At 36.6% G+C, this 12,803-nt stretch overlaps 2 pseudogenes; both read left to right on the top strand.

Annotated features, from left to right (window-relative positions):
* Nucleotides 1-7,040, top strand: part of LOC110217934 (large ribosomal subunit protein eL33 pseudogene) — a 29,228-nt pseudogene extending 22,188 nt beyond the window's left edge.
* Nucleotides 7,041-7,975: 935 nt separating this feature from the next.
* LOC110217933 (protein aurora borealis pseudogene) lies at nucleotides 7,976-11,055 on the top strand (annotated as a pseudogene).
* The last annotated feature ends 1,748 nt before the right edge of the window (nucleotides 11,056-12,803 follow it).

Below are 12,803 nucleotides of genomic sequence, written 5' to 3'. Positions count from 1 at the left end.
TCAATCTTCATATTCTGTTACACAGAAGAATTAAAAAAGGTCATGTTGTGACTTTCATTTCAAGTAACTACAACAAGAGCCCTTTTTCAGTTAGGTAATCCATTACTGAATGTGGATTAATGACTATCCAACTTTAACTTTTGGTTTTTAAAAGTATTACTGAAGACATAGAAGCATCTTTATAGCATTATTTATAGAAAACAGACTGCTACATGATAATCAACAGTAATGAAGACTGGAGTGGCCAAATAAATTGTAAATAAGTTAGGATTGCACTAAGATAATAGATAGATAGATAGATAGATAGATAGATAGATAGATAGATAGATAGATAGATGATAGATAGATAATTGAATAAAGTTGGTCATGATACATCATATAAATAAAATCAAACACCAATATCGAAGTGTAGGTCTGACTCATAAAATCTGTCGGCTATATTTCCTTTTAGTGTATGTACTGAAGGAGAAATACAGAGCCCTAGGATATGTGAGCAAATAGCATTTCAGTGTGAATCTCCTAATTGTGGAGGGTGAAAACGGATTCTTCCTTTCTAGTCAGAAAAGATGACATTTGGTAACCAGGGGACTTGTTCAACTTTCAGATTTTGGCCTTCTTCAGCTTTCATGTTTACTTCACTCTCTCCAGTAATTTCCACTTGGAGGAGAACACTATGGTACTTTTTCACAACTTTAAATATTTCCAAATTCAAACATATTAACACAATTTTTTCTTGAGCATTTTCATCATGTTAGTTTCTGATATCCTACAACTTTAAATGAATTCCATATGATTAATGCATACAATTGCTATGGAATAGAATTAAGGGAATGGTAAATATTATTTGAATTATAAAGACATGAGAAAGAGCTCTGAATCTGGAGGCAGAACACCTGTATTTAAATCCCAGCTCTGCTACACAATAATTATGATGACCAATATCTTTATAGTTATACATTTCTAATGTGAAAAGTGTTTGCTTAATAAGCAAGAATAGTGAAAAAGTCACCCTTTGCAGCAACTCACTTATTCTTTTTTGATTAGTCATTTGACCTATTAGATTCCTCCTTACTAAATGAAGGATTTGGACTAGATGACATCTGAAACTTTTCTTAACTTTAAATTTATGATCCTGGAAAACTAATAGTGACAAAGAAAATTTCCTAAAAGAAACCACAATTCCCAGGTTATTTTGTGTGCATTGATTTTTGTTTTATTTTGTTTCATACTAAGAATGGGACTACTTGGGAATTTGGGAAATGTGTATTTTTTGGTTTTTTGGTTTAAAGATATAAAACTCATTGAAATAATTTCCTAAGAGACATAGGTACATATAAAAAGAGTTATTTGTTAAAATAATTGTTGGAATAATCAAATAAGAAATTAAAATCATTTTTCATGTGCATTTGCATATTTCAGAACAACAAACTGGGGGTCATATTTGCTTTTAGTTCTGTGTTGCCCAATATCAGATATGATATGAGTATCAGGGACTTAATATTTTAAAATGTACCATAACTCTATTAGTTCATGGCTAAGCTAAGGGAAGTTATATTCAGAAAACACCCTTTATCATTGCAGTCCAACACTTTCTGTGCAACTTATTTTAGAAAGTTGCCTAAAGAACTTTGAGTAAAAGGAAAGGGAAATAGTGTATATGTTTGTTAAGCACCTGCTATGTGCTAGGCATTGTAATAAACACATAAATTTAGTAATTCATTTGGTCCTCATAAGAACCTTAGAAGGTAGGTCCTATATAGCCCTCTACAGTTGAGGAAACTGAGAAAAATGGAAGTTAAAGTGATTTGCCAAGACTATACAACCAGTATGAGTCAGAAGATGGACTTGAATCCAGGTCTTCCTGAATCTGTCAACAGCTCTCTATCTTTACTACACCATGCTTCTACACAAATAGGATTATATTTAGTCATTCATTCAATTCACTAAATCTGTGTTTATGCCATCTTACAACGATTCTGGGGTGGGGGAAAGGAAAATCTTTTTTTTCCTGTCACATTGATTTCTTCACGTGGATCAGAGAATAAGTTCGGATATCACCTATCTTCAGCAGCATACAATGTGCACTCCTGTCTTTAGTAATTTTTAACAGTTTTCCTATTCTTGTCATTGAATTTTGGCATTTACCAGTTTGCCTATTCCTAGCACTGATTTTTGACCCAAGCCTTCCATCTGTTCTTGTGTAATAGAAACCTCTTAAATTCTATGTAGCTATCATTTTCAACAATGTAGGCAAGTAAACATTCTTGTTGTATTAGCATTTCTTAAAACAGTATTTTAACACTAGCTTTTTAAAAAATAATGTATATAATCTGAAAGTATACCTCAAAGAACCTGACAGCTCTTGGACTTTGCTCAGTGCAATAATGAAATCATTTCCTATAAGAAAGCTATCTGGTATTCTAAACAGTAAATCATCATGTTTCAATTTGGTTAAAAAAAAAAGAAAAGAAAAGAGAAGAAAAACCTATTGTTAGCATTCAAGTCAACTTAATTCAAAGAGCATTAAGTAACCACTGTTCACTTGACAATGTGCTAGAAGGTGAAGACACAAAGACAACAATCAAAGTAGTCCTTCCCCTCAATCAGTTTCTGCAGGGGGAAGATATTGTACAGAGATGAATAAATGCAAAGTCTAAGCAAAATCATTAAAAAGCAATTTCCTGAGTAGAGTATTAACAACTGGAAGTGATGGAAAGGGATCAAGAACGTCCTTATATCAAAGGTAGCATTTGAGAATTTGAACAAGAGATTCCAGCTAAAGACTTCTCCATGAGCAGGAAATACTTTTTCTTTGGTGCTATTGTTGTCAAAGTTTAAATGCAAAGGTTGTAGAAAACAAGTTTAGTCCTTAGATGCTTTTAAAGAAATTACCTTTTTTGAGGGCAGCTAGGTGGCACAGTGGACAGAACGCCAGTACTGGAGACAGAAGGACCTGAGTTCAAATCTGGCCTCACTTACTAGCTGTATGACCTTGGGCAAATCACTTAACCCCAAATGCCTAAAAAAAAAGAATTTAAAAAAATTACATTTTTCAAAAGTGCATGTAAAACAATTTTTTTCCTTCTTTTAATATAAATTTATTTATTTTTAGTTTTCAACATTCACTTCCACAAATTTTTGAGTTCCAAATTTTCACCCCATCTCACCTCTTCCCCCACCCCAAGATGGTATGCATTCTCAATATCCCTTCCCCTACTCTGTCCTCACTTCTATCTCTCCCCCCTTCTCTTATCTCTTTCCCCTTCTATTTTCCTGTAGGGCAGGGTAGATTTCTATATGCCATTTCCTGTATTTTTTATTTCCCAGTAGCATGTAAAAACATTTTTTAAAACATATGTTTTTAAAACTTTAGGTTTCAAATTTTCTCTCTTCCTCCCTCCCCATCCACCCTCATTGATAAGGCAAGCAACTCAATATAGGTTGTACGTGTGCAGTTACTCAAAACACTTTGTAGTAGACATGATGTGAAAAACGAACTCTATTTCCCTTAATCCTATTCTGCCCTGCCATTTATTCTATTCTTTCTTTTGACCGTGTACCTCCTCAGAAGTATTTACCTCTGATTTCCCCCTTTCCAGATCTGCCCTACTCTCTATCATCCCCCCTGCTCTCTTGTCCCCTTCTCCCCCTATTTTCCTGTAGGGTAAGTCAGCTTTCGATATCCAATTCAATGTGTATGTTATTCCCTCCTTAAGCCAAATCCTATGAGAATAAGATTCACTCATTCCCTCTCACCGTCCCCCGTTTCCCCTCCACTCCAAGAGATATTTCTTTTCATTTTTTGTGTGAGATAATTTACCCCATTCTACCTCTCCCTTTCTTCTTCTCTGAGTAAAATCCTCTCTCAACCCTTAATTTTATTCTCCAGATATGAGCCCTTAATCTTCAACTCATCCTGTGCCCTCTGTCTATCTATCTATCTATGCATGCAATTTTTTCCTCCAACTACTCTAATAGTGACAAAGGTCTCATGAGTTATAAATATCATCTTTCCATGCAGGAATGTAAACAGTTCAATCTTGATAAGTCTCTTATGATTTCTCTTTCCTGTTTACCTCTTCATGTTCCACTGGAGTCCTGTATTTGACAGTCAAATTTTCTATTCAGCTCAGGTCTTTTCATCAAGAATGCTTGCAAGTCCTCTGTTTCACTGAATGACCATTTTTTCCCCTGAAGGATTATCCTCAGTTTTGCTGAGTAGGTGAGGCTTGATTGTAATCCTATCTCCTTTGCCCTTCAGAATATTATATTCCATGCCTGATGGTCCTTTAATGTGGAAGCTGCTAACTCTTGTGTTATCCTGATTGTGTTTCCACATTACTTGAATTTCTTCCTTCTGGCAGCTTGGAATATTTTCTCTTTGACCTGGGAATTCTGGAATTTGGCTAATATTCCTAGGAGTTTTCCTTTGGGGATCTCTTTCAGGAGATCTGTGGATTCTTTCATTTCTATTTTGCCCTCTGGTTCTAATATATCAGGTCAGTTTTCCTTGATAATTTTTTGAAAGATGACGTCTAGGCTCTTTTTTTGATCATGGTTTTCAGATAGTCCGGTAATTTTTAAACTCTCTCCTGGATCTATTTTCCAGATCAGTTGTATTTCCAATGAGATATTTCACATTGTTTTCTAGTTTTTCATTCTTTTGGATTTATTTTACAGTGTCTTGATTTCTCATAAAGTCACTAGCTTTCAACTGCTCTAATCTAATTTTTAAGGAAGTATTTTCTTCAGTAATCTTTTGGACTTCCTTTTCCATTTAGCCAATTTTTCTTTTCAGGGCATTCTTCTCCTCATCGGCTTTTTGGACATCTTTTGCCATCTGGGTTAGGCTATTTTTTAAGGTGTTATTTTCTTCAGTATTTTTTTGGGTCTCCTTTAGCAAGCTGTTGATTTGTTTTTCGTGATTTTCTTGCAATACTCTCATTTCTCTTCCCAGTTTTTCCTCTACTTCCCTTACTTATTTCTCAATACCTCTTTTGAGCTCTTCCAATGCCTGGGATTAATTGATTCATATGTTTCTTGGAGGCTTTGGATGTAGGAGCTTTGACTTTGTTGTTTTCTTCTCGTTGTATATTTTGATCATCTTTGTCACCAAAATAAGATAATATAGTCGGCCTCTTTTTTCACTGCTTGCTCATGATCCCGGCCAATTACTTGAGTTTTAAACTGTTTGTTAAGGTGCGAATCTGCTTCCGAAGTGTAGAATGTACTGTCCCAAACTTCATGGGTTTGTACAGCTGTTTTCAGAGATACTTGTAGGGACCTGTAAATTTTCAGTTCTTCCAAGGTGGTGGTATAATAAGGGGTGAGTTGTTTACTCCTTTCCTGGCCTGTGACCACAAGTACTTCTTTCTGTTCTGTAACTATGAGGAGGAGTTCCTCTCTACAGCCACTACAAGCTCCACCACACCAACGCTCCTCCTCTCCTCAGCACTGCTGCCCGGAACTGTGACCCCCCAATCCAAACATGGGCAAAGCAAGAGGTTCCTGCCTCAGCACAGGCAAAGAGATCCCTGCAATCCCTCTCTGATCAGCCACTGGATTCCCCCTCAGTCTATGGGCCCCAAGCTTGGGAAGCAACTGCCCCACACAGGGCCACACCCTTGTGGAACTGGACCTGAGACCCCACCTTCCTCTCTCAGCACCACAGCCAGAAACAGACTTTTCCCATTTGCTTTCTAAGTTGTCTTTGGCATTTTGTGGATTGAGAAGTCTAGAAACCTCCACAGCTGCCTGCGATTCAATCCTCTGAGGCCTGCTTCAGGTTTGCTATGCTGTGCTGCACTGTTCTCCCAGCACTGCACTATATACCTTTCTGATCAACCATCCAGGTTGTCTTGGGCTGGAAATTTGTGTCACTCTGCCTTTTTGTGGGTTCTCCTGCTTCAGAATTTGTTTAGAGCCATTTTTTATGAGTATTTGGAGGGGTTTGGAGGAGAGCGCAAGCAAGTAACTGCTTTCACTCTGCCATCTTGGCTCCGCTTCTGTAAAACAATTTTTAACATTTTAAAAAAATTTTTGATTTCCATATTGTCTTCCTCCCTCCTTTCCTCCCCTCCTTTCTACTTAGATAGTAATTTTATATAGGATACACATATGCAACCATGTAATACATATTTCCAAATTAGTCATACGGTGAAAGAAAACAAAGACCAAAAAAAGAGAAAAAAACAAGAAAAAAAATGAAAAATGCTATACTTTGATTTACATTAAGATGCCATTACTTTCTGATCTAGAGGTGGATAGCATTTTTTACCTTGAGTTATTTAGATTTGTCTTAGATCATTGATTGATGAGAATAACTAAGTCATCTACAATTCATCAATGTAGTTTTGCTGTTGCTGTGTACAATGTTCTCCTGGTTCTGCACACTTCATTTTGCATCAGTTCATATAAGTCATTCCATATTTTTCTAACACAATCTTGCTTGTTGTTTCTTATAGCATAACAGCATTCCATTACAGTTATTACAATGATATACTACAACTTGTTCAACTATTCCCAATTGATGGGCATCCCCTCCATTTCCAATTCTTTGACACCACAAAAAGAGCTGCTAAAAGTGTTTTTCTACCTATGTGTCTTCTCCCTACATTTTAAAAAAATCTCTTTTAAATACAGACCTAGGTTTTTCCCCCATCTTGGAGCTGGGGAGGCCTGCTGGAAACAGGACTTCTAGAACAGCAAATTATTTGGGAGACTGTGGTCCAAGGCCATTTTTGCTGGCTACAAGCGAGGCCTTTGAAACTGGAGGGAACATGCAGCTCTTCTGAAAATTGAAGGAGTCTATGCTTGAGATGAAACTGAATTCTATGTGGGCAAGACGTGTGCTTATGTATACAAAGCCAAAAACGACACTGACTCCTAGTGGGAAACCAAACAGAACAAGAGTTATCTGGGGAAAAGTTACTCAAGCTCATTGAAATAGTGGAATGGTTTGAGCCAAGTTCAGAAGCAATCTTCCTGCCAAGGCCATTGGACACAGGATCCAAGCAATGCTCTATCCCTCAAGCATTTAGAATATGAAAACTGATTAAATAAAATACACATTTTTTTAAAAGAAAGAAATACAGACCTAGTAGTTGTATTCCTGGGTGAAAGGATATGAACAGTTTGATTGCCCTTTGGGAACAATTCTAAATTGCTCTCCATAATGGTTGGATCAGTTCACAACTTTACCAACAATGTATTAGTGTCCCAATTTCCCCACATTCCATCCAACATTTATTTATTTTTTCTTTTCTGACATATTAACCTATCTGATAAGTTTGAGGTTGCACCTTAGAGTTGTTTTAATTTGCATTTCTATAATCAATAGTAATTTAGGGCATTTTTTGTCATATGATCATAGATAGTTTTGATTACTTCATCTGAAAATTACCTGTTCATATCATTTGATCATTTATCAATTGAGGGGAGACTTGTATTCTCATAAAAATGACTCAGTTCTCTATATTTGAGAAATGAGGCATTTATCAGATACAACTGAAGTAAAGATTGTTTCCCTAGCTTTCTGCTTTCCTTCTAAAATTGTCTATATTGGTTTTGTTTGTGCAAAATCTTACAGGCTTCCAACCCCCTGGGCTATGTTGTATATTTTGTGCCTTTCCCTTCCTTTCTCTAATCAACCTGCTCTCAGTTATCATTTTATAAAGAGTGCAGAAAACTAATTCAAGCCATAAGAGCTTTGGAAGCTTATGTAGCTTTACTGTTCCCCTGGAATATTTGCATTTTATAAGATTACAATGCTTAACCCAAAGGAATGACTTGCATGTATATGAATATAAATTGATTCATTTTTCTTATGCCTTTTAACAATTATATATATATAAGAAAACTATCACCGATATTTATATTCTTGATATTTTGTGGTGTGTATGATTATATGACTTTCACTTTTCAAAGAATGCTGCCCCCCCAGAGAACCCTCTGTTACGACAAAAAAAAAATAGACATGAAAAACAAGCTGACACATCAGCCATGTATTATGACATATGCATTATTCTGTGCCAATGATCTGCCAAAGAAGAAGAGCTATTTCAGCATTAGTTATCTGGAATCAAACTTAGTCACTGCACTAATCCAAACTGTTTTTTTTAGCGTTGTTTTTCTTTTATATGATTTTATCCATTGATTAGTACCACACAAAATAGGATTAAAATGAAAGTTATTTTGAAGTGATGGTGTGCATACACACACACACACACACACCACACCCACACCCACACACACACACCCCTATACATATATACAGAGACACATATGTGTATATGTATATGTATATGTATATGAATATGTATATGCATATGTACACTACCAGTTAGTTGTAGGAGCCCTGTGGAAAAACCAAGCTCAGGCCAGTTTTTTCCCATTCTATTTGGGGAGTTACAAGAAAAAATAGCATGGAAAGCATAACAAGTCCCACATTTCCACAGCACCCACTACAACTATTGCTTCAACAACATTCTCCCCAATTGCTTTTCAGGTAGGAAAAACACCACTATCTGAACCAAGGAAGTTTACCTTTCATTCTCCTGATGTGCCAAAATCTAATGGATTATCAACTCCTGTACAAGAAATCCTTATATAGATGGCTGCTTTCTAATTAAAAATTCATCTCCTATGAGACTTGGGACATACAAAGGAGGTACTTATTACCATACTTCATTCATTCAGATACCTTTTACTCTAGAGCATCATACTGAAGAAGAAGAAAAAGAAAATGTTACTCCCACAGACTCCTCTTTATCATGATTGGATACTGCTGGACTACATCCATGACAGCTAGATGGGGATGCTTTTGGATATGGCACACATTTAATTGTGACTACCATGTCTATTACAAAAGGTCAATCCAGTGCTTGTGAGAAAGAATTGTAAGACATTGAAGATGGAAAGGAGAATAGCTCTATAGGTGTAGGTGATCCTATAGAGGTAGCAGAAAGCATTTGGGTTAAGGATACAGTTTGTAATGGGAGTTTACCAATGACTGCATTTACAACAGGCATTGCTTTCAGTATTGAAAGCTCTCATATATGCACGTCACCTCTTGCAAAAAGCAGTCTCATTCCTTGTGAAAGCAGTAGCATTCAAGTGGATAGTAGCTATAATAAAAAGACTTGTGGGAGTGGTATTATTGATACAATTGGAATTGAAACAAAGAGTTTTTGTAGAGAAAGTAATCCACCATCTCTTGAAGTTCAGAATAAATCTCAAGTTCTTGATGCAAAGTAAGAATATACAGCACAAAGGTATTGGAGGAAATCCACATATACTTTAGTGAAATCTTTGTATCAGAACTGCAGATATTTTAAAAAAAAAAGATTTTATTGTTGTTCAGTCATTTTCAGTTACATCTGACTCTTCTTGACCCCATTTGGGGTTTCCTTTGCAAAGATACTGGAATGGTTTGCCATTTTCTTCTCCTGAGGCAAACAGGATTGAGTAGCTTGTCCAGGGTCATAAAGCTGGTGAACGTCTAGGGCCAGATTTGAACTCAGGAAGATAGGTTTTCCTGACTCTGGGCCTGCATTCTGGGCACTGCACCACCTAGGTGCCCCAATATATGTACACATGTGTATGTATGTGACTGAAAGCCATTCCCAAACAGATAAATGAGCAGACAGTTGTCAAAAGAAGAATTGCAAACCATTAATAAACATACTGGTTTTTAATTTCACTATTAAATACCTTTAGTAACCATGTAGAATGCTCCAAACCACTATTAATAAGAGAAATACAAATCATAATAACAATAAAGTTTCATTTCACACCCAGCAAATTGGTAAAGAAGATAAATAGTCAATGTTGAAGAAATTGGGGAAAGATAGATTCACTAATGCATTGTTGATGAATCTGTGAATCAGAACAAACATTTTAGAAAATAATTTGGACTAAGGTGACCTAAATGTCTATACCCTTCCACCTAGAGATTCCATCACCAGATGTTTACCCCAATCAATTCATTTATAAGAAGAAAACCCTCATTTGCCCCCAAAATATTTATAGCTGCACTTTTTGTGATGGCAAATAATTTGGAAACAAAGTAGATGCCTATCACCTTGGAATGATTGAACAAGGTGTGGTACACAAATATAACAGAATAATACTGTTCTATAAACAAGTACAAATGTGATGAATACAGACAGGCATGAGAATACTGACATGGACTAATGCAGAGTGAAGAAAGCAGAGCCAGCATAATAGTATACACAATGGCTACAACTATGTAGATAGAAAGAACAATAACCACAAAACCAAAATTGAATGTTACAAAACTACAAAAAAACAAGAGTGACCTAAAAGAATAGATAAGAAGACAACATCATCCCAATCCTCTACAGAAGTGGGGAGTCCACCAGTGTGGAAAACTGCACATATTTTCAGACATTTTAATGTAAATCAATAAAAAATTAAAGCACTTATTCAGCACTTACCGCTGTTTTAAGTGTTGGAAATACAAGCAGAAAATGTAGGACAGTCTCTGCTTTTGAGAAGCTCACATTCTAGTGGTGGAGACAACACATATGGAAAGTTTCAGCTTCAAATCAGATGGAAAAGTTCTATGGTCTTAGTGTGCAGCAGCAAATCAGATGTTATTGTCTCTTTTGAAATATCACTTCCAAAAAATTTACATTTAAATCATATTGGTTTCGATTCAAACCATCTGCCACTGCCAAGGACTTTAGTGCAAGAACTTTCTTTTCTTGGTCTAAAGTAACTATAACACCTGCATAAGCAGTGACCAAGCTGTGTCTTACAAGGATGATGGCTGAGGGCACTGTTCTAGAAGCAGTGCTATTCCCAAAAGCTCTTGGGTTCAGTGTCCTCAGCTGTTTCCCTTTGATTCTGAGGGGAGATGTTGATCAAGGTAATGTGGTAGGTTTGCCTTCTTGCTTGGCACTTGCTGCCTCCTATGTCTCCCTCAGGGTGCCCTGGTGCTTCGGGCAGGCTAGCTTGCCAGCTCTTTGTGTGGCAGATGGTTGGAAGTTAGTGGGGATTGAAGGCCTCTTCTACAGAAGAGCCTCTTCCTGAATGCTGCTAGGGAGGGTTGGCAGAAAAGGAAGCAGGACTGATTGTATGGGAAAAGCTACTCCATCCAGGGCTCCTGGGCAGATCTTCCTGTTGGTGGAATTAAGTCAGATGTTACTGATGGTGGTGATGAAAAATGAAGCCCTCTCTACACAATTGAATTGGTCGGTTTGTCTAATTATTTTCCCTTTGTTTCTCTTTTTTTTTAATATTTGTTAAAAGGTAGGCTCTCTGGGAGAGAGAGATAGTGATACTGGGTAAAAATTGGACAATGTAAAAACACAGTATAGAAATAAAATTATTTTTAAAAGAAAAGAAAAGAACTGAATACTTAGACACAAGGATTTTAGATTTTCCCAGCTACAGAGTTTCTTTAAGTTAAGGAACATTGTAGATGAGTTCTAGGGAGTTTCCTAGTTCCCTAGGTTATGTGAATTGATGATATTTACACAGATGATGAATATATGAGATATGATTTGATTCCCTGTATTCTTGCCTTCAAGCAACTAAATGATAGGAAAATAAAGACAAAACTTGAAGTTATTGCTGTTAGGAAACTGGTAGATAAAGGAATCAAGTAGATGGTAGTGAATATATTATACACTTAATATATACCAGGAACTTCAAGAAGCTCACATTGTAATAGGAATAGATGGGAGATAATGTATAGAAAGTAGCTCATATGGGGGTAGGGAAAGTCTAGAGAGAAAGGAGAAAAGCTAGAACAGAAATGACCATGGATAGCCTGATCATTTGCTGAAATAATGCTCCCAGGCAGTTTCTCTCTCAATTTCTAGTGCAATATAAAACTCCCTTGTGAGGGCTATGGAAGAAGTACATGCTTTTCCTGGCAGAAAGGTATCCTTCATGACAGCCAGAGATGATGCTCAGTTAATTGATCTGAGCCTGCCTTTGTGCTCCTGGGTGTATTTTATTTTCTTTCTTCTGTTTCTTCTTGTTTCTTTCCTGTTATGATCAAACAGTGGTGCCAGTTATATGGCATGGTGGATAAAGCACTGGACTTGGAGTCAAGAAGACCAGAGTCAGAATCATACCCCAGACATTTACTATCTATGCGACCTTGGCCAAGTCACGTAAGCCTTTATCTCTTTCAATCATATTTTCCTATTCATTTAAATAACAATAATAGTAGCACCCTATTCCCAAGACTGTTATGATTATCTAGTAAGGTACTTTGAAAAGTGCCTTAACAATTTAAAGCACTACATAAAAACTAGGTCTTTTTTTTTAATCACTTGATGGTCTTTTCTGACCTCTGAGAAATTCCAGAGGTTCAAAGATTCTGGGACCTTTGGTTGGATCTGTTTAAAGTAAGTGGATTTTTTTGTTTGTTTGTTTGTTTTTGTGAGACAAGTGGGGTTAAGTGACTTGCCCAGGGTCACACAGCTAGCAAGTGTCAAGTGTCTTAGGTTGGATTTCAACTCAATTCTTCCTGAATCCAAGGCCAGTGCTCCATCCACTGTGCCACCTAGCTGCCCCTGGATTTTTTTCTTTTTTGATCAAAGACGACCATCAACATAAGGAGGAGCTGAATCCCTGAGATTACCAAGAGACCTGGAAGGAATTATTTGATTAATGTGTAAGCTAGATGCAAGTTAAAATCCATTATATTGGTAGGAACACCACAAAGATGGTAACACTTGGAGATATAGCCATATACTTCAAAGTAGCAAAGAAGGCTCAAGTATATCAGAAGTTAGAATCCATATGGTTGGAAAGCATGCTTTAGC

This window comes from Phascolarctos cinereus, unplaced genomic scaffold (genome assembly GCF_003287225.1).
Source record: "Phascolarctos cinereus isolate Bilbo 61053 unplaced genomic scaffold, phaCin_HiC Scaffold_5;HRSCAF=322, whole genome shotgun sequence".
In the NCBI taxonomy this organism is placed as follows: Eukaryota; Metazoa; Chordata; class Mammalia; order Diprotodontia; family Phascolarctidae; genus Phascolarctos; species Phascolarctos cinereus.
Note: the sequence above shows the minus strand (reverse complement) of the source record. Positions and strands in the feature narration are given on the sequence as shown.